The sequence below is a fragment of the Aquarana catesbeiana genome, linkage group LG03 (assembly GCF_042186555.1).
Source record: "Aquarana catesbeiana isolate 2022-GZ linkage group LG03, ASM4218655v1, whole genome shotgun sequence".
Lineage (NCBI taxonomy): Eukaryota > Metazoa > Chordata > Amphibia > Anura > Ranidae > Aquarana > Aquarana catesbeiana.
The window spans coordinates 549,560,587-549,583,653 of NC_133326.1; the positions used below are offsets into that span (position 1 = coordinate 549,560,587).

At 47.5% G+C, this 23,067-nt stretch overlaps 1 protein-coding gene across 1 annotated transcript in view; it reads right to left on the reverse strand.

Annotated features, from left to right (window-relative positions):
* The window catches only part of ADIPOR2 (adiponectin receptor 2), a 120,950-nt gene extending 101,212 nt beyond the window's left edge, over window positions 1–19,738 (reverse strand). The window contains exon 1 of the mRNA XM_073621598.1: window positions 19,545–19,738. The gene's annotated coding sequence lies outside the window, so the exon portion shown is untranslated. The remainder of the gene's footprint in view (window positions 1–19,544) is intronic.
* Window positions 19,739–23,067: the final 3,329 nt, after the last annotated feature.

The following is a 23,067-nucleotide window of genomic DNA, read 5'->3' on the forward strand; positions in this document are numbered from 1 at the left end:
AGGGATAGCAAGGTGGTGAAAGAACACCCCAGGCTTACCTGTGAGGTGCTGGTGTTGGGAACTGCATCTGCTGCCTGTGCAGGTACTGCAGGAGGATCCATTCTGCCCCTCTTGGTTATCCACAGCCTGGCTGCTTAACACCAAGAAACACCAGCAGCCAGCATTCTCTGTTTGCGCCGTTTATGAAGACTGGAACCTCGTCTCCAGCGCCCGATGATGAGGTCATATGCCCCGGAAGTAACCCTCTCCAGGCACTTCCTGTGGGCCAGCTTGGAGCGCAATAGCTCCGCCCCCTCGAGCGCTGCAGCTTCCTCCATTCCCTGCTCAGATCAGCCACGCTGTCGGCAGGGAAGGACAACTGAAGCTCAGCTGAGCTATAGTGCAAAGCACTGCGCTAGGGGCATGACCTCACACCAGTCCTGGCCCTCTCCAGGCACTGAGGACAGGGAACAGCAGCACAGCCAACCTCCCCAGCGGTGTGCTGCTTCTGGCAGAGGAAGAGGTAAGCGATATGCCCCAGAAAATAGCCATACAAAGCCCCTGCTTATAAGGCCTATGGGAGCAGGTTCCATGAATATGTTACCCCCCGTCCAGGGGAAACACAAATAACTGACATGGGCCTGGAGGACCGCCCTTTTATCTGGTGGGGGTGACGTGTTTCCTGTCCTGGTAGGAGGAGCCCAAGGTCTCATGGGCTGTCCTGGAAGACACTTGGAGAAATGAATATCTCTTAAACATACACCGTTTAGGAGATATTCACCCTGCTTGCTGACGTCAACTGAGCATGCCCTCTGAAGGTCCAGCATGATATGCTTCAGAGCTTCTTGCCAAAACTGAGGGCTCCTGCGCAGAGTGATGTCGTTGCTGTTCCAGCCACTCACAGCCCCCACGGCAGTGCCCGGTCACTGCGAACCCGGAAGAAACACTGAAGGAACATGTCAGCCCCCTCAGCAGTGACCGGGCACCGCCGTGGGGGCTTTGTTCTAAGGTAAGTATTTCATAATGTGCTAGAATGCGATGCATACTAGCACATTATGCCATTGTCTTGCAGGGGGGGGTGTTTTCAGAGGTTTACTACCGTTTGAATTGGACTGGAGTGCGTTTCTGCAAAATGCAAACGCACTAAAAATGCATAGGTGTGAACCAAGGGTAAGACTATTTTGTTCATAGGGTGACAACGCTGCAACAGGAACTCACTGCAGCACAAACTGCATTGTCACCTTAATAAAGGAAGTAGAAAAATAATGGATCTACAGGTAATAAACCATTCAGGAGGGACAAAAAAAAACAAAAAAAAAAAAAAAACTGCTGCATGCTAGTGAGAGACTGCAGCACAGATCCATTCCAATTAAAGCAAACTAGCATCCTTTTTTGTAAAATGTACACAGTTTGTGTTCTAGTTTCTATTCCAACACATACACCCTGAGCTACCATAAAACTTTCCCAAAGTCCTCTGACCCACAGCTCAATACAGGGAGCACAGGCCTTGTTATCAAGGTCATTCGAGCTGCGACTAATAAACGTAATCCGAAAATAAAAGCACATAGTGGACAGTGAACCAGCGCTCGCTGCTCCAGTAACATAATCCCCAGGGAGGGGTTCTTAGGATCAACTCAGCACTGAAGAAAGCAAAATTTTCAAATGCAGGAAACATCCTTACCTCTCATCGCAATAAAGCAAACTCATAGGCTTTATTAAAGTGTATTAGATGTGGATAGAAACGATCATAGAAATAACCTTATCAAGACGTATTAAAAAAAAAAAAACCTCAGAGAACACCAATGATATTCTCATGGGAGCAGGCACATTCATTCACATTTGTTAATATTGCATGGTAATACTGTACGGTGACTGTGCGATACTGTTCCCAAGTTTACTGATAAAACCCACCTACTTTTTTTTGTTGTAATCTCAGTAATTATTCAACACATAGTGACTTTATATACAGAAAGGCTAGCCACAGGAATACATGTGTCTCCAAGAACACGCTGGGAGATTCCTGCCCTGATGTGTCTGACTCAGTATTTTGTACAGCACGGTGGAATATGCCAGAGCTAAATAAATATATAATAGTGTGAGACACTAGAGTGTAAGCTCATCTAGTATACTGTCTAATATGAATGGATCAACAGGTTCTTTAAACAGGTAGTAAAGTGCTGCCTTTTTTTTCCCCCCGACCTGCAAAGTAAAAGGCATAATGTGCTAGTATGCATCGCATACTAGCACATTATGTGAAACTTACCTGCAAACGAAGCCCTCGTGATCACCGCATCCATCTTCGCCCATCTTCCTTCCAGGTCCGCAGGCTCCAGCTGTTCGACTGGCCGGAGCTGCGCGACGTCACTCCTGTGCGCAAGGAGCCGCTGGTCACTGCACAGGGCTCTAAAGAAACGGCATGGGTGGCCATTCCTTTAGAGCACATGCGCCAATGACATCGGCTGCATATGCAGTAAATATCTTCTAGACTGTGCATGTTTAGGGGATAGTTACAGTACCTATAGGTACCAACAACCGACAAATGTAAATATGTATATGTAAAGAGCTGCATAAATTGACAGCGCTATATAAAGACCTGAATTAAAATACATACAAATATCATTTATAAAAAACGGGAGGAGGGACCACTTTAGGCCATTTCTTAGGAAAGCCTCATGTGGAAGAAAGTATGTTAGATTGATGGTCTTTCCAGCATGAACATTGCAAATGTGAGAACAACAAACTATATAAAATTACAGTTTCAAACACTCGTACCTCAGCTGTACCCGTAGTTTTTGTGCAAGTTACGTGTGCTTTCCCATAGACTTATCTTATATTTGGTGCATTTTCTGAAATCGCATCAAAGATGTAGCATGCAGGACTTTTTTTTTTTTGGAAAACACACAAACACAAATCAAAACCACACCACAAAAACACCTGATCTAATAAAAAAGTTGCAGGACTTTTTTTAGCGTCCTGCCAGCACACCGCTCCAGTGTGAAAGCGCTCAGTTACAAACTTTTTTTTCCCCCTTTCAGGATAAAGGTTTTAAATGAATAAAAGCTGATCATTGTAAACACACATACAAAGATTTTCTCGTTTCAACATTCCAAAATGCTACATTTGCAAGATTTGCTCTGTTGAAAAACAGACTTCGTCCCTTCACACTAGCAGTCCAAACTGGTGCGCCTGTCTGTTTTTCAGGCGGACCTGATCCGACCCTCCATTCTCCTCTATGAATTGGCGGATGTAAACAGACATGTGTCCTTTTAGACCCACTTACATACAATCCATTTCGCTACAGACAAACGGATGGGGATACATTCCCCTGCAGTCTAGGGGATCGGATGGCAATCGGGTGTAAACAGACAGGTGACCCTTTTACATTCGAACGCCCATAGGGGAGACCGGGCTGTGTCTGATCTGCATAACTGGAAAGGACACAGACCAGTCATCCGCGGACAAATCCCACACTGAGCAAGCAAACTCCTTGGAGTCCAACTAGTGTGAAAGGGGCCTTACAGGCTGGACTGCCAGATAAGAAAAAGGATAGAAAGCCTAAAAAGAAAGAATGAATGCAGTCCACATCTAAAAATTGGAAAGCTGCAATATAATAAATGGCTGCTTAAGGGTTTACCAACGCTTCAAAGCCAGAATCATATCTCCCAAAGTAACAAACGCAGAAGTGTTTTATTATTATTGTTATTAGATGAAGTGCAAGGACCAACTATTCAGAGTAATTATAGCAAAACAGTCACTAAATAGAACGTGTTGTAGAACTGTGACATCTCTTCTGGTCCAGACACACGCACAAGCTATAGCTGCTTGTACCATTTAATTGGCTTGTATGCATGTAAGCTTCTCAATCCTTCCGCAGGTGTATTGGTGTCAAGGTCTTTCTAGTGCCAGTGAAGAGCAGACAGTTTAAAAGGATCATTGTGGGCCAAGACAACCACTGCCTTCTTAAAGTGCTCTTAGCAATACATGTACTGTATTTCTTCATATTTAGGGCAGTATGCCAGGTTTGTGTCAGTGTAACACTTCCAGCTATTACCTTTCACAGATCACAGTACTCCACCCTGACAAGGATTCTCTCCATAAGGATGGCATCATCTTTCTTTATGGCATCATCCAAGGTTACCATCTACTTCCTGGATTGAGATGCCGGCTCAGAGATGACAGTTCACAGCTGTGTTCATAATGTCTGACACAGATCAGCCTTGGCTTGCAGCTTCTCACCTTGTGACTTGCTACAAAGTTACAACATTTCAATCTGGTCACTGGGACAGAGGAGACTGAGGGAGAGCATTTAATGCCTGCAGCAGACATCATCGCAGCCTAGGCAACGTCACTGGTTAGCACTCAAGGGAAGCTTTTTAATGAGTATTTTAAGGCCAGAATTTCTTTGGCACCTTTACTTTATTTTAGTCCCAATTGTTGCAGATGTCCTTAAAGAACATCTAAACCCAAAACAAAAACATATTATATTTCAGCCTACCAGTCCCTTTATGTAGTGGTTTCATTAGGTTTCTTTTCAGGCCCTCGTTATTTTCACCTTGTGATCCTACCAACAACATTTCCTGTCCTAGGGCAACAGCACTGACTGTATTGTGCCTATGGAGGAGCAGTGTTGTCACCAAAAAGGTGAACTCCTTATTTTCTACATAAGAAGCAGCTTTGTGGTTCACAAAAAAGAAAAAAAAAAAAAAACCCCACACACCTCAAAAAGTTGCAATATATTCTAGTTCCTGGATTTGGATATCCTTTAAAGCAAACCTGTGCTTTTCCCCTGTTCCATTAGCAAAGAAAAATAACCTGTAATTCCGCCAAGTGTGGATAAGACTCCAGGCACAGCACTATAGGCCCTTGAGAGTTGTGACTCCAGTCACTGAAAGGTTACCAAGAGCCTTCCAGAATAAAGCCCGAATGTTCCATCTATTGAACCGGCTGACATTCGGCCTGTGTGTACTGCAGTCAGCTGTTTGGCTGGCTTCCGTCGATATGGCATAACTGAAAAAATTCTGCCAATCAGTAGAGTTCTGGTAGGGAAGCCATCCCCCTGTCAGAACACAATAGCACAGCAGTGAAAAATCACTGCACTAACATCGCATGGTTGGTATAGCAGCTCTGCTGGGTTGAACAAACAAACAAACACACACACACTAGTAAGGCCCCTTTCACACTTGTATGACTTGTCCCACAATTTGGTACTACAAAGTAGCATGACAATTTGTACCCCATGATTTTCAATGACAACCATTCATATTCGTACGACTTCAAGTCGTGCCTACTTCAAAGTAGTCCCTGCACTACTTTGGTCCAACTTTGATGCGAGTAACACAGGCATTCCCTGAAAATCGCACGACTTTGAAGTCGCAGTAGTGTGAAAGGGGCCTTAGCAGAACTTTAACCACTTGACCTCCGGAAGATTTAAATCCCCCCCCTCCCCCCACGACCAGACCATTTTTTTGCAATATGGCGCTGCGCTACTTTAACCACTTGCCGACCGCTGCACGCCAATATAAGTCAGCAGTGGGCAAATGGGCATACCTGTACGTCCCCTTTAATTGGTGGGGCTAGTGGGCACGCTTGATGTCCACCAGCATCCCGCGATCATGTCTGGAAGCGGCAGAACGAGGAGATGCCTATGTAAACAAGGCATTTCCCCGTTCTGCCTAGTGACATAACAGGGAGCTACTGCTCCTTGTCATGTCAGTGGTAGCCCCCCCCCAGTTAGACTCACTCCCTAGGACACACTTAACCCCTTGATCGCCCCCTAGTGTTTAACCCCTTCCCTGCCAGTGTCATTTACATAGCACTGATCGCTGTATAAAATGACAATGGTCCCAAAAGTGTTCGAAGTGTCTCGTTTGCGCAAACCAATATAGGCTTATTGTGAATTTTTTTACCAAAAATATGTAGAAGAATACATAATCGGCCTAAACTGAGGAACATTTTTTTTAAATATATTTTTGGGGGGAAGAAAGAAAAAGAAAAAGAAAAGGAAAAGGAAAAAGAAAAGGAAAAAGAAAGAACATCAATTTTGTTTTGGTGTAACTTTTTTTCTCTCTTTTTAATACTAGTAATGGCGGCGATCAGCCACTTATAGCGGGACTGCGATATTGTGGTGAACAATCAGATACTGACACTAATACAGTGATCAGTGCTAAAAATATGCACTGTCACTTTACTAATGACACTGGCTGGGAAGGGGTTAAACATCTAGGGCGAGCAAAGGGTCAACTGTGCCTAGCTGGTGTTTTTGTGACATGTGTGCTGCTTTTACTAGGGGGAAGAGATGGATTTTATTCCCTGCAGGAACACAAAATCCATCCATTCCCCCCCCCCCCCCCCCCCCCATCAGAACAGCAACGTCTCTTCATTCTGTGTTTTACTGACGATTGGCGGGTGCCAGCAGAGAAAAAAAAAAAAATATATATATATATATATATATATATATATATATATATATATATATATATATATATATATATATATATCCTGCTATAGGGCAGTCCAGAAGTGGTTATGACAAAGTGCACTCATTCCTGTTGCCCTGACCTAAAATTATCCCACCTTCCCCGTCCAAAAAAAGTATACTTATCCAGATACAATGCCTGTTGCCTCCGTTTACATTCACTAGTGAAATACTCATTCTCCTGGATTTCTAGGGGGCCCTCTCCAGGTCTGGTGAGGGAGGTATACAAGCCCCATAGACGTCTATGAGGCTGTAATGTGCAGGTGCAGCCAGAAGGAGCCTTTCACCACTGAAAATAAAGCTTAGAGTTGAAGCCAACTGTCAGGCAGCTGGGTGGATCCAAACAAAATTGTTAGGATCCTTCCAGAGTCTGGAGCTGCTCTGCTACTTCAGTCAATAGTGGGCTATAACCCACAGTCAGTAGACTCAGGGTCACAGAAGTGCAAAAGTGCACTCCTCTGACTCACAAAAAGCTTTGGCCATAGTACTCTTTTTAATAGGGTTTTCAGTTTAATGTGCTCAGACGCGGTTGAAGTCTGCTTTAAAGAGAACTGAGGGGATACGGTCACTGTTCTTGGAATGGTCAGTTTATTAATTTTATTACTTGTCGCCTGAAGTAACTTTACAGAAAAATAGTCATTCATGAAAAACTGACAGATACAAAGCTGGATAAACTCCAATGATATAGCAAAAACTAAATTATGTTCCGCCAACAAATGTGATCATGGTTATTATACAGGGATAATTGAGATACAAATCATTTCCTGATTATATGCTAAATTGAGGTGCAAACTGCCACCTGAGGCAGGAATAGAAAATATCCAACTCCAGCTCAGATTCAGCAGAGGGCAGCAAGTGTGTTATCACTACAGAACCCCATCCTCTCGGCTTTTCTCCATGTGTGTTCCGCAGTACATAGATGTGAATGGACAAGGCTGATAACACTGCTAGTAAATTAACTCAGCATAGCAATGGCAGAGATTACTGGAAATTATCTGCCGACGATTTGACAGGATCAGATATTTTTGTCCCGATTGAACAGACATAATAAAGTGCTTTCAATAATATACCAAAGGGAGCAAATAAGAGAAAAAGTACAGTGGAACCTCGGATTACGAGCATAATCCGTTCCAGGAGAATGCTCGTAATACAAAGTACTCGCATATCAAATAGAGTTTCCCCACTGAAGTCAATGGAAACGAAAATAATTTGTTCCGCACTGCCTTCAACGGCATGCGGCCAGAGGTGGGGGGGGAGCTGGAGAGCCTCGGAAACGGGCAGAAAGGCCCAAGGACACCTCGGCAAACCTCGGAAAGACTCCGTTCCCGAGCTGTCATCGGGCCTTTCCGAACGGCGCCGCTCAGCTTCGGCACCTCCCACCTCAGGCCAAACATGGTACTGCACACGCTTTGGCCTGAATCGTGCTCGTTTTGCGAGACACTCGCAAACCGAGTTACGATTTTTAAAAATACAGTGCTCGTATTGAGAAACGCTTGTTAACCGCATTATTCATGATATGTTACACCCTGAATATGGGTGCAACATGTAACCAATGCACCCGCACCCCCTCCCACCCTCAGAGTCCACGGTTTGACAGCCAGCTAGCGATCTTCACCCCCCACTGGCTGTCACAATCTAAAAACTAAAAAACGTTGCCATGCAGGGCTCTACCTGCCCAGCCACATCATCCATTCACAGTGTTCTGTGAATTGGAAAACTACAAGTTCTCTACATCCTTAGCAGCTGTCAGCTTGTAGTTCTCAATGAACTACCAGAGAGCTGTTGAGTGCTGTGGCAGTTCATTGATTCTTCCCATCAGTGTGAAACTTCCTGGCTGTACGAGCAAAAGGCTCACACTGACAGTCTGCACGAGACCTACATGGCATCAGCTGCTCAGTAGTGCATTGCTTTCCATGCTCCTGAAAAAAAGAAAAGATTAGTAAAATGCACATTTTTTTTTATACCTGCAAAAAAATAGTGCATTGTTTTTATTTCTAAAAGGTGAACTTATCCTTTAAATACTTAGTTCCTGTGCACTATAGCAAGTGCAGGTTATGACGTGTGAGCCATACAAGGCCCATTGCAAGTCACCATGTATGGGTTTTACACTCTGGGTAAGGGTGTGTGTGTGTGTGTGTGGTCGTCTGAAAAGCTTACAGGAAGACAGAACAAGGAAGATTTCAGTAGTGTAATGTTTCTTCCTGATGCCAACATGGCAGCATACATGTGGTTGTAGCAACATCTACTTCTGCCAACAGGACCAGGTCTCTCTTGCAGCGCAGTCCCCTGACTTTGGGATGCTAAAGGCTCTGATAAGGTAGGGAACCCCTCCTATGAATAGTTTGGGGTGACAACAGCTACAACAGGCAACAGTGGTGCCAGTCTGAAGGCTAAAAGTCCTGAAGACAAATTTGTAATAGTTTGGCACATAAAACTGTTTGGTCAGCACTTCCACCTGGCAGCACTAGGACCGACGGTTCAAATTCCAACCATGGCACTACCTGCCTGGAGTTTGCACGTTCTCCCTGTACCTGCCTGGATTTCCTCCCACGCTCCAAAGACATGCTGGTAGGTTAATTGGCGCTAGTATGTGTATGTATGAATGCGAGTTAAGGACCTCGCTGGATCCCTGGAGAGGTAGAGTATATGATTATTAAAAGTCAGCAGCTGAATTAATACAAATATAACTGGAGCACCTTTATAAGCTATACCTGCACAGGCTTGGCTGACTCTGGCCCACCCCCTTCATTTCCTGGATTTCAGTTCTCAGTCACAAAGCCTCAGCATCACCTGTGGGCGCTACCTAGGACGGTTTGCCTGCAAATGCTGTCTGCCTAGTAATGCCACCTCCTCCAGACCAACAGCCACCCATCAAGACATTTTCATACTTGCATAACTGCTACCAATAGCCAGTCCACTGCTTGCATCAGGGCTGAGTGCTCATGAGAGGAGTACTGAGGCAGGGTGATTTTTTTAGGAACCCCCCCTCCCACGCGCCATGATCTGCCTGCATTGCATACAGAAACACAGAGACCCAGTGATGTCACTGGGTCTAAAACAAGGTATGCAATGAAAATGGAAAAGTTTTATTTAAAAAACTTCATTAACATGTTAATGGAGGGGGGGGGGACCAGGGAAGGCAAAAACATAAGCAGATTAAACTTCAGCTATACCTTAGCTTTTTACCATGCAATTAGCCGTTTTACTGGGTTTCTGCTTCAAATGCGTTCATCTTTCTACTTTGACTTTGTGCTACAGAACTGGTCTTTTCTGCTACAGCACAGTTCAGATCTGCATGTACTCTGAGGCTTCTTGGACAGAGAGACAGAGGGGTAAGAGAAGGGTCAGGGTTATCCAATTGGCTCCTCTTCTGCCAGATCAGTCTTCTGAATAAAATGTGAATACAGAGGCATGACAGAACAGCTATTATCCCTAATACTAAAATGGCTAAAAGTCGGCTTCCAGGTTTAAGAAATAGGGCTGGTGTGGCAAAGATGGACAGCAAGTGGGTTATGAGGAACAGGGTGGTTCCTCATTTAAAAAAAAAAAAAAAACACCCATCCAGCAGTCTGTCGGGTGAAAGTGTGCGAGGGACCCCCTTTGTATATTTTTTTTAGGAAAATGTAACGGATGCAAAGAACACAGATGTACAATGCCAATTCACTGATGCTGCCCATTCACAGCATTTCATCAATCGAATTCAGCCTTTACCACATGTGGTTGAGTAGTCAGGTATTGGAATAAAAACTGAAGTCTAAGCAAACATGAATGTTATGTACTTGTTATGAGAAGAAAAAAAAAAAACCCACACAAAAACACAGTATGTAAACAATAACAGTAAAGCTGGCCATAAACCTAGATTTCTCTCCTTCAGCCCCGTAGTCTGAGGCTGGGTTCACACTGGTCCGACAAACGCTCCGACATTGGGAGCTCATGTCGCATGACGTGTGAAATTTAATGTTTCCCTATGGGAGCCGTCCTAACTGGTCCGACACAAGTCGTTCCGACTTTAGAAATGCTCCCTGTACTACTTTGGTCCGACTTTGATCCTACTTCAGCCTATTGACTATCATTGAAGTCGGATCAAAGTCGGATTGCCGTCTTGCATGATCCGACTTCGGCACGCGACTTGTGCTCAGATGTTCTTGAGGGGGAACTCCGCGCCAAATTTTAAATAAAAAACCGGCATGGGTTCCCCCTCCAAGAGCATACCAGGCCCTTGGGTCTGGTATGGACCTTGAGGGGAACCCCCTACGCCGATAAAAACGGCGTGGGGGTCCCCCCCAATCCATACCAGACCCTTATCCGAGCACGCAGCCCGGCCGGACAGGAATGGGGGTGGGGACGAGCGAGCGCCCCCCCCCCCCCCCTCCTGAACCGTACCAGGCCGCATGCCCTCAACATGGGGGGGTTGGTGCCTTGGGGGAGGGGGCGCGCTGCGGCCCCCCACCCCAAAGCACCTTGTCCCCATGTTGATGAGGACAAGGGCCTCTTCCCGACAACCCTGGCCGTTGGTTGTCGGGGTCTGCGGGCGGAGGGCTTATCGGAATCCAGGAGCCCCCTTTAATAAGGGGGCCCCCAGATCCCGGCCCCCCACCCTATGTGAATGAGTATGGGGTACATGGTACCCCTACCCATTCACCTAGGGAAGTGTCAATAAAAAAAAACACAGTACACAGGTTTCAAAATTAATTTATTGGGCAGCTCCGGTATCTTCTTCCGACTTCTCCCGGTGTTCCGCCTCTTCTCCCGGGCCCCGCCGCTATCTTCTTCCAGCTCTATTGCCAGCGAGGGGCCCGGTCTGCTGCCGCTGTCTTCTCGCCGCTGTCTCGCCGCTTCTTCTCTTCATCTCTTCTTCCGATGTTGACACGACGCTCTCCCCGGCTGGAATGCTCTCTGTGCGCTCTGCTCTGACTTATATAGGCGGTGACCCCGCCCCCTTATGCCGTCACAGTCTCTGGGCATGCTGGGACTGTGACGGCATAAGGGGGCGTGGTCATCGGGTGATGACCACGCCCCCTAAAACGTCACAGTCCCAGCATGCCCAGAGACTGTGACGGCATAAGGGGGCGGGGTCACCGCCTATATAAGTCAGAGCAGAGCGCACAGAGAGCATTCCAGCCGGGGAGAGCGTCGTGTCAACATCGGAAGAAGAGATGAAGAGAAGAAGCGGCGAGACAGCGGCGAGAAGACAGCGGCAGCAGACCGGGCCCCTCGCTGGCAATAGAGCTGGAAGAAGATAGCGGCGGGGCCCGGGAGAAGAGGCGGAACACCGGGAGAAGTCGGAAGAAGATACCGGAGCTGCCCAATAAATTAATTTTGAAACCTGTGTACTGTGGTTTTTTTTATTGACACTTCCCTAGGTGAATGGGTAGGGGTACCATGTACCCCATACTCATTCACATAGGGTGGGGGGCCGGGATCTGGGGGCCCCCTTATTAAAGGGGGCTCCTGGATTCCGATAAGCCCTCCACCCGCAGACCCCGACAACCAACGGCCAGGGTTGTCGGGAAGAGGCCCTTGTCCTCATCAACATGGGGACAAGGTGCTTTGGGGTGGGGGGCCGCAGCGCGCCCCCTCCCCCAAGGCACCAACCCCCCCATGTTGAGGGCATGCGGCCTGGTTCGGTTCAGGAGGGGGGGGTGGCGCTCGCTCGTCCCCACCCCCATTCCTGTCCGGCCGGGTTGCGTGCTCGGATAAGGGTCTGGTATGGATTGGGGGGGACCCCCACGCCGTTTTTATCGGCGTAGGGGGTTCCCCTCAAGGTCCATACCAGACCCAAGGGCCTGGTATGCTCCTGGAGGGGGAACCCATGCCGGTTTTTTATTTAAAATTTGGCGCGGAGTTCCCCCTAAAGATTCATACCAAACACAGTGCCGGGCATTGGCGGGGATCCAAGTCGGATCCCCGTTCATTGAAAGTCGGACACATGCCGGCTTCATGTCGCAGGGCAAAGTCGGATCCAAAGTAGGACGGCTGTCGTGTCGCACCAGTGTGAACCCAGCCTGAATGTGAAAAACCTATTGTTTCCCTGTCTGGGCTGAGGAGTCTCCTCTGGCGGCTGCTATATTCTGACAGCTAGCGCCAGTGGATGTCAGAATACCCCTAACAGGAGGTGATTAGTTCCACTCACTGTTCATCCATCAGGCTCCTTCAATTTTGAGGTTGAAGGACGTCGGGCAGAGTGGTCACCCACACAGCTAATTTGCTCACTGTCCATTCAGTTTAACAATGGTCTCAGCCTCTGCCACCTTACTGGTCCCATTGTTCCCAACATTGACTATGGACTACAAGGCCCCCCAATGTTATAGAGAAAAGGAAGAGGTATTCTGTAGTCCTGTCACTACTTCTTTACAGATACAGTCCAGCCGGTGATAGTTGTCACCCTAGGACAGAAAGTGGGTTACAGACAGCATCACCAGGGGAAAAATTAAAAGGTTGATAAAAGAAAACAAAATGCAGCCAAAAAAAACAACAGATGCTACCTGGATTTTTTTTTTTTTTTTTTTTGCGCCAAGAGACCACTTCTTTTAAAACCCAAAATAACCGCACTTCCCCACCGACCCCTCTACAAAATACAGACCTTAAACTGATATAATCTGCACCCTGGGAATAACCAAATCCATCAACTGTGAAAGTAAATGATGTTAGTTGAGGAGTCATAGTAATCTGTCAGTTATATCATCATATTTCAAATGTGATTATATTCCTAGAGACTACACTCACTACAGCATTAAAATGTGTTAAAAAGACCCTATGTCCAGGAAAGTCTGTTTTTTTAAGAAAGTGATAAAAAACAGTTTAAGCACTTTCAGCAGCTTCTTTATCTTTTAATTCTTGCCTATGTAACAGTTTAAAGCTGGTTTCATAACTGCTGTTCCAGGTTTCATAACTGCTGTTCCAGGGTGGATCCTTTCTATGGAGTCTCCTGTGCATGCAGGGAATAGAGTTGTGTCACCCTATACACTGCACTGTAGCCTAGGATGGCAATGCACTCTCCTGCTACTCCCTTTTTTGATAACACACTGGTGTAGAGACCATTATCCACTGTTAACTCTTTCCGGTGAAGACCAGAAATTCAGGGAAGCAGCCTAGAGAGCAGGAGCCCCCTGCACTGGAAATTATAAACTGAAAGTGCTGGGATAAGAATTTTAACAAAATAGTTTACTGGAGAATGTTTATTTTATTGTGCTTAGTGTGTCAACCTAAAAAACGCTGAGGGTGATACATTACATAAATATCAAGCCTGGAATTTGGCTGTCATGGGCCAACACGCTTTTCTGAACTTTCAATATGACACCTGATTAATACATCAAACAGGGCAGGAAATGTTTCAGGAGACAGGAAACAAAAAAAAATTATATTTTAAATTAACCTTTAGTAGGAAGGCACCTTCCTTGGCACCTCTAAAAAGCTGGACTGGCAGCTCCTGAATCCAATATTAACTTATCCACCTCAAATAAAAGCCGACTTAAATGCACAAAAACACAGGCAGCCCTGATGTAAGACACAAGGAAAGGAACAAAAACGATAATTAGGGGACAGAAAGACTGGCAGCTGGCATCACTGACTGGTGGTCTGATTACAAAAGACGAGGAGCTGGCAGCAAAGACAAACTGACAACAGACATCACAAACGTGGCAACAGCCACACAGTACTAGACAATGTCTACACAGCTGAGGAAAAACTGTCAAAAAAGAGGGTACTATGCCCAATCTGGACCCAGCATTTAATCCACAGGGCAACTCCGACCAACAGCTGGTGTATCTACACAGACAAAAACACCCCACAGGCACCACAAACTTAAGATAAGCCGAAGCCACCAGGCTGAGTTACAGAGCATACCATCACCTATTCACATGTCCTGCCTATACATAAGAGCTGGTATGTACAGTGAGGGAAAAAAAGTATTTGATCCCCTGCTGATTTTGTACGTTTGCCGACTGACAAAGAAATGATCAGTCTAGAATTTTAATGGCAGGTTTATTTTAATAGTGAGACAGAACAAAAAAATCCAGAAAAACGCATTTCTAAAAGTTATAAACGGATTTGCATTTTAATAAGTGAAATAAGCATTTGACCGCTTCGCAAAACATGGCTTGGTGGCAAAACCCTTGTTGGCAATCACAGAGCCCAGACGTTTCTTGTAGTTGGCCAACAGGTTTGCACACATCTCCGAAGGGATTTTTTCTATGAGATCAAGATTAAGGTCTGGAGACTGGCTAGGCCGCGCCAGGACCTTAATGTGCTTCTTCTCGAGCCACTCCTTTGTTTCCTTGTCCGTGTGTTTTGGGTCATTGTCATGCTGGAATACCCATCCACAACATATTTTCAATGCCCTGGCTGAGAGAAGGAGGTTCTCACTGGGGAGGTGCACCAAAATTTCAGCCACCGAAACACATCGGCCGAAAACAGAGTTTTCTGCATTAGGCCAAAAGAAAAGGTGCCGATAATGGCATTGAAAAGGGGCGGGGTCTGCACATTGTGGAGTACCAGCCTGCCGGCTCAGGCCACCCCTCCCTCCTCCTCACGATCTCCCTGTCTCACTGAGCTTTCCGGGGCGGCTGCAGTAACAATGTCTCACCTCCTGCGATAGACGGCACACTGATCAAATGCTGGGAAATTGAATCAGTGTGACGTTTCAAAAGAGGCGGGACATTGTTACCGCAGCGACCACCCCGGACAGCGCCGTGACACAGGGAGATCGCCGCTTTGATCTGGGCACTGGTGAGGCTGCATTGATCTCTTGTATCATGTCTGCAGTCTCTGACCATCTCCTGTATCATTTCTGTTATAGGTGCACCAAATGGAAATTTTGCTAATACTATTAGCTGTATGTTTAGGTAAGTGATTGAAGATGTGATACAAGAGAGCTGTTCAGAGACTGCATTTTTCTTGAGCTTTTCTTGCACAAAAATAGAAAAAAAAAAAAAAAAAAAAGGGCCCAATAATGGACATCAATAAATTATTATTAATTATTATTATTATTATTAATTTAAACTGATATTAATTAAAAAGTCTAATATAATACAATTATGTATAAAAATATACATATTTTTTTAAAAACTGTCGTTTTCGGCTAAGTGCATCCTGCATTTTCGGATTCAGCACCAAAATTTCCATTCGGTGCACCCATAATTCTCAAAGATTTGACGGTGCATGGCCCAGTCCATCGCCCCTTTGATACGGGGAAGTTGTCCTGTCCCCTTAGCAGAAAAATAACCCCAAAGCATAATGTTTCCACCTCTATTTTTCACGGTGGGGATGGTGTTCTTGGGGGTCATAAGCAGCATTTTTCCTCCAAACATGGCGAGAGGATTCCAAAGAGCTTGATTTTGGTCTCTGACCACAACACTTTCACCCAGTTCTCCTCTGAATCATTCAGATGTTCATTATCAAACTTCAGATGGGCCTGTACATGTGCTTTCTTGAGCAGGAGGACCTTGCAGGCACTGCAGGATTTCAGTCCTTTGTGGCATAGAGTTACCAATTGTTTTCTTTGTGACTATGGACACAGCTGCCTCGAGATCATTGACGAGTTTCCCCCTTGAAGTTCTGGGCCGATTCCTCACCGTTCTCATGATCACTGAAACTCCACGAGGTGAGATCTTGCATGGAGCCCCCAGACAGAGATTGAGAGTTATTTTGAGTTTCTTCCATTTGCAAATAATCACACCAACTGTTGTCACCCTCACACCAAGCTACTTGGCAATGGTCTTGTAGCCCATTCCAGTCTTGTGTAGGTCTATAATCTTGTCCCCAACATCCTTGGACAGCTCTTTGGTCTTGGCTATGGTGGAGAGATTGGAATCCCATTGATTGCTTCTACGGGTAGTTGTCTTTTATACAGGCAACAAGCTGAGATTAGGAGCACTCCCTTTAAAGGCCCGTACACACAATCCGCAAACCAGGCGGCAGATCGTCCTTTTTTTGCATGCTAGTCGCATATCGAAAATGGAGCGGGTACTAGAATTACAAAAATTCTCGTATGACAGAATAAAAAAATCAGAAGTGATGTCATGTGTTGTAGTGTATTTCTATTGCATTTTTGGACAACTGTACTGATTATATGAAAATCGTACGGTCTGGTATCATACGAGAAAAATGTCATGTTTGTTAGATCGGATGAACTGTTGTAATCGGCTCTTGAAAGCCGTGTACTAACGATCTGATTATCGTACGATCGCGACGAAAGTGGCATTTTTCATCAAATCATCGCATAGTGTGTACGGCCTTGAGTGCTCATAATCTCAGCTCTTTACCTGTAAAGAAGACACCTTGGAGTCAGAAATCTTGCCGACTCATACGGGATCAAAATCTTACTTCACTCATTAAAATGCAAATCAATTTATAAAACTTATTTGAAATTAGTTTTTCTGGATATTTCTGTTATTCTCTTACTGTTAAGATAAACCAACCATTAAAATTATAGACTGATCATTTTTTTGTCAGCAGGCAAATGTAGAAAATCAGCAGGGGATCAAATACTTTTTTCCCCCTCACTGTACACTGTCTAACAGGGGTCTCAAACTGTCGGCCCTCCAGCTGTTGTGAAACTAAAAGTCCCATGAGGCATAGCAAGGCTGACAGTTAGAAGCATGGCTCTCACAGGCAGAGGCATCATGGGACTTGTAGTTTTGTAACAGCTGGAGGGCCGCCAGTTTGAGACCCCTGGTTCTAGAACAAGCATGAGCACACAGGGTGCAGGTGGTGCCAGTAAGAGGGTGACAGGAGAGGGGCCATAGAAGGAGAGGTTTGTACTGAAAGACAAAAACAAAAACAAAAAAAGGGTGGGGGGGGGGCAGCATGGTTGGCATGAAAGCTGACATTGACAGTAGGGAAATATGAGCCGGGGTGACAGGGGAGAGGCCTCACAATTATAGGGTTAAGGGTGACAGCGACAGGAGGAGAATGGGTCTGTATGGGGAGGGGGAGTTGTAGAAGGGAGGGTAGTAGAGAGGGGGAACAGTGAAAATGACAACAGGGTGAAGTTACAGTCAAGAGTAACAGAGGAGGGGGGGGGGATAAGAGTGACAAAGGAGGAGGAGGAGGAGGAGGGGGGGGGGAATAAGAGTGACAAAGGAGGAGGAGGAGGGGGGGGGGAATAAGAGTGACAAAGGAGGAGGAGGAGGGGGGGGGAATAAGAGTGACAAAGGAGGAGCAGGGGGGGGGGGGGGGGAATAAGAGTGACAAAGGAGGAGGAGGGGGGGGGGGAATAAGAGTGACAAAGGAGGAGGGGGGGGGGAATAAGAGTGACAAAGGAGGAGGAGGGGGGGGGGAATAAGAGTGACAAAGGAGGAGGAGGAGGAGGGGGGGAATAAGAGTGACAAAGGAGGAGGAGGAGGGGGAGGAGGGGGGGGGGAATAAGAGTGACAAAGGAGGAGGGGGGGGGGAGAATAAGAGTGACGGAGGAGGGGGGGGGGAGAATAAGAGTGACGGAGGAGGGGGGGGGGAGAATAAGAGTGACGGAGGAGGGGGGGGGGAGAATAAGAGTGACGGAGGAGGGGGGGGGGGGAGAATAAGAGTGACGGAGGAGGGGGGGGGGAGAATAAGAGTGACGGAGGAGGGGGGGGGGGGAGAATAAGAGTGACGGAGGAGGGGGGGGGGAGAATAAGAGTGACGGAGGAGGGGGGGGGGAGAATAAGAGTGACGGAGGAGGGGGGGGGAGAATAAGAGTGACGGAGGAGGGGGGGGGAGAATAAGAGTGACGGAGGAGGGGGGGGGAGAATAAGAGTGACGGAGGAGGGGGGGGGAGAATAAGAGTGACGGAGGAGGGGGGGGGGAGAATAAGAGTGACGGAGGAGGGGGGGGGGAGAATAAGAGTGACGGAGGAGGGGGGGGGGAGAATAAGAGTGACGGAGGAGGGGGGGGGGGGAGAATAAGAGTGACGGAGGGGGGGGGGGGGGGAATAAGAGTGACGGAGGAGGGGGGGGGAGAATAAGAGTGACGGAGGAGGGGGGGGGGAGAATAAGAGTGACGGAGGAGGGGGGGGGAGAATAAGAGTGACGGAGGAGGGGGGGGGGAGAATAAGAGTGACGGAGGAGGGGGGGGGGAGAATAAGAGTGACGGAGGAGGGGGGGGGAGAATAAGAGTGACGGAGGGGGGGGGGGGAGAATAAGAGTGACGGAGGAGGGGGGGGATAAGAGTGACGGAGGAGGGGGGGGATAAGAGTGACGGAGGAGGGGGGGGATAAGAGTGACGGAGGAGGGGGGGGGGATAAGAGTGACGGAGGAGGGGGGGGGGGGATAAGAGTGACGGAGGAGGGGGGGGGGGGATAAGAGTGACGGAGGAGGGGGGGGGAGAATAAGAGTGACGGAGGAGGGGGGGGATAAGAGTGACGGAGGAGGGGGGGGGGGGATAAGAGTGACGGAGGAGGGGGGGGGGGGATAAGAGTGACGGAGGAGGGGGGGATAAGTGACAGGAGAGGGGTCAATAGGCGGATAAGAGGGACAGAGGAGGGGGCAATAGAGGGGATAAGGGTGGCACAGAGGAGTAGGGGTGATAAGAATGTCAGACAAGGGGGCAGCAGAAAGAAAAGGGGTAGTAGAGCTAGATAAGGGTGCAGAGAAGGGGGGATAAGAGTGTCAGAGGAAGGGTAGTAGAGGGGGGATAGAGAGGACAGGGAGGTAGTGACTGATGAGAGGGTAGTAGAGTGGGGGGGACTAGTCCCAGGATGAAGGGGTAGACTGGATAGTGACCATCTATGGAGGATGCTGTGGGCAGGGTAGTTGGACAGTACAAGGCTCACAATGTAGGAGGTGGTGGGTGATAGTAGAGGGGTCCCAGTAGCAGGGCAATGTTGGGGTGTCAGGAGAAGGTATTGAGTAGAGTTGCCACCTCATCCCTTTAAACCCGAACACATATTAATTACACAGGTTCTGTGGCTGATTTAGGTAGTAATTAAACTCACTTGGTGCCTTATCTGCATTAAATTAGCCTCAGAGCCCGTGTAACTGATATGTTTGGGTTTAAAGGGATGAGGTGGCAACCCTAGTATTGAGGGACATCCGAGCTAGTGGCTGGGCACAGAGGAGGGCCGTGTGGCCAGATAGAGGGGACGGGCACAGTACGAACAGCCATCTCTCCTCACCTGTCTCGGTGTCCCGGGCCGCCCCGCTCGTTCTCTCTCGCTCCCTCTTATTGTCGCCTCCCCGGGTTGCCTGGCAGCGTCACCATGACGCCTATCGCACGAGGCCGCTCCGACCAATGAGGGCGCCCCTTACAACCATCTGGAAGAAGACTATAGCCGCCAGCCACTCCCCCTTCCGCGCTGCACGCCGGGAGACGACGTTGCCTCAAGACTCCGCCCCCTTTATTTGTTTTGTGACGGGACAAGGTCGCTTAGTCTCGTGCTCTGCCCCGGCCAATGAACAGCTGGCTAAGCTGCTTCCGCCCAACGTGACATGTTGCTAGGGCTACAGTGACTCTTCCCTTGTGAGATGGGTGGAGCTTGTATTATTATTATTTTGTATTCTTCTAATCATCACCTTCCAAGTGGACCTGTACTTCAAGGGGCACTTCTGTTTGCTAAAGGAGATTTAAAGGAAAGAAGAAAACAAAATATCAAAAACAAAGGAGGGCAGACACTCTCCCAGGAAGCCCCCACAGATTGAAATGGCCAAAGTTTGGGGGTGTTAGAAAACCTTAAAGTGACACTAAAGGTTCATTTATTTAAAAAAAATAAATAACAAACATGTCATACCTCCACTGTGCAGCACGTTTTGCACAGAGTGGCCCCGAACCTGCTCTTCTGGGGTCCCTCAGCGGGTCTCTCGGCTCCTCCCTGCATCAGATAACCCCCTAGGAGAAGCGCTCTCCCGGGGGGTTACCTTGCGGGCTCGCTCCCGAGTCCAGCATTCAACGTCCATAGACGCCGAATGCAGGACTTGGCCCCGCCCCCCCGGCGGCCGCGTCGTTGGATTTGATTGACAGCAGTGGGAGCCAATGGCTGCGCTGCTATCAATCTATCAAATCAACAGCCGAGAACCCCCTAGCAGAGAGACGGCACGTCCCCATGGGACAAGTTTGAGGGTTCAGGTAAGTAAAACGGGGGGCCGGTCACTGACAGATGTTTTTCCTATGCATTAAGGTGAAAAAACACAAACCTTTAAAAGAGCTAAAAGTACTATTATTGTTTAGTTTTTTTGAACATTGCCTGTTAGCCCAATCAGCAAACACCTGAATTTGCGGGTCACCCCACAATGCACTGCACACTTTACAGTGCATTCTAGGGCCCTAATTGGATGAAGCCTTGCACCTGACCACTGCTTCGCCAATTAGCACTGTCAGAGCCCTGATCGAACAAAGTGATGATGATTTTCTCCAATTGCGGCTCAGTGTTCATAGTCCCACCCTACACTATAAAAGGCAACTTCCCATAGCAAGCTTTTGCATTGTGTTGGAATGGAGATAGATAGAGCAGGGCTTAGTTTGCTATTACTAGCAAGTTAGCGTGTTCACTTATTGTGACTCTGAGTATAGTGTGTCAGTATAGTGTGTAGTGTCAGTTTAGTGTAGTGTGCCAGTATAGTGTAGTGCAATGTTTAACACAGCTTTAACATAACATTTAGTGCTGTATACAGAGAGCTATACCCCTTTTTTTTTTGTCCCCTCCCTGCCTCCCTTTTTTATAATTGTCAGCCGCAGTTTTTTTTTACTGCGATATGGTGTTCCCCCTTTATTTTTATAGTTTTTACATTTCTGTCAGTGTCAGTCCTCAATTTAAAGCGCCCCAAACACCACTTTTCATTCTAAAAAGTGCATCCAATCACACATTTCCCTATTTCATTTTGATGATAAGCGCCCTCCCCCCATCATGTCTTGGAAGCCAACAAGGAGAGGCAGACGTTCCCATGCCACTATGAGGGGGCCAGCAGCGTCTGTGTCCACAGGCAAAGGTGGACGCGGACTGGCTTACTAAGCCATCCTCATCCTCTTCATCCTCTATGACCCAAGCTGACACTAGTGCGCAGTCCACCGCAGCTGCCAGAACAGCTTATTCTGCCTCCTAGTCCACAGCTACTCATGCCATAGCCCCAGCATCATGCATGGAGGAGTCAGCTGAATTATTTGAACACAGCGTCAGCCACTTACGTCTTGAGGATGCACAGACATTTCTTGATTCTGATGTTGGTTCTGAGGTAGAAGAAGGTAGGAATATTAGTCTACAGAGAGGGGAGAACACTGATAAACAACAAATTGGCAGTCATGTTTCCCCATTCGCACGGTATTGCCAAGTTGGCTCAAGTGATGATGAGGATGGAGGGGATGATGATGATGAGGTCATTGACGAGACTTTGGTGCTGGATAGAGCAGAGGAGGAAAGTGGGGCAACCCAAACGAGGCAGTATGTCCTCCGGAGGCAGCTATCATAGAAGAGTAGAGAGCAGCCACCCTATGTCATCCCATTGTAGAGCTGTTATCTTCTGGCCCACTTCCCACAGCTCAGCTGTCTGGGCCTTTTTTTTAGCACATGTGCAGCCGATCACACTGTTGCAATTTGCAATCTCTGCTGCACTCAGATTAAGCATGGCAAAAACACCAACCATTTGGGTACCACATGCCTGATAAGGCATTTAACCTCCCACCACTCAGCCTGTTGGTAGAGCACCTGAAAGCCACACACAAGGGACACAATTCTTCTCCTCCTCACTCCTCCCCTCTCATGTCTACCCCCGTGTCTATGAGATCATGACCTCTCAGCAGCCTCCACTGACAGGGATGGTGGTATAGCTAAGGGTGTCACAGGTCCTTGCAACACGTCTACCAGCAGCACACCACCAACTGTAAAGTATAGCAGGCAGGGCAAGTGCAAGGATTTTTGACACCCTAGGCGAAAACCTAATTTTGCTGCCCCCCTGGCTCCGCCCCTGAATCCACCCCATTTGCCCTGCCCATGTAACACATGTGACCTACCTGACCATTACACTGACCTACCTGACCACTAAACTGACCTGCCTGCCCCCTACACTAACCTACCTGACCATTACACCGACCTACTTGACAACTACCCTGATCACTACACTGACCAACCTGACCCCTACACCGTCCTATCCTCACCCCTACACTGACCTACCTGATCCCTACACTGACCTACCTGACCATTACACTGAACCCTACACTGTCCTATCCTGACCCCTACACTGACCTACCGGACCACTACACTGACCAATATGACCCCTACACGGTCCTATCCTGACCCCTACACGGTCCTATCCTGACCCCTACACGGACCTACATGACCACTACATGGACCTACCTGACCACTACACTGTCCTATCCTGACCACTACACTGACCTACCTGACACACACACTGACCTACCTGACACATACACTGACCTACCTGACCAAGAAATGACCAGAGGGATGAAAAATTACTGGATTTCAACCTTAAAAAGCCAAGAAAGTTAGGGAAACTGCCATTTCCTGAAATTGGAAGTGACCTCCTCAAAACCAGAAGTGGCACTTAAACAAATTTTCTCCTTGACATTTTGGCCTTTAAATCCTTTCTGTATCCGTTTTAGGGACTTTTGATCCCATTTTGACACATTTCCTGCCTAACTAAGGCATTGGCCAAAGGTGTGATAATTCCAGGTGCCCCGCCCGCAAAATG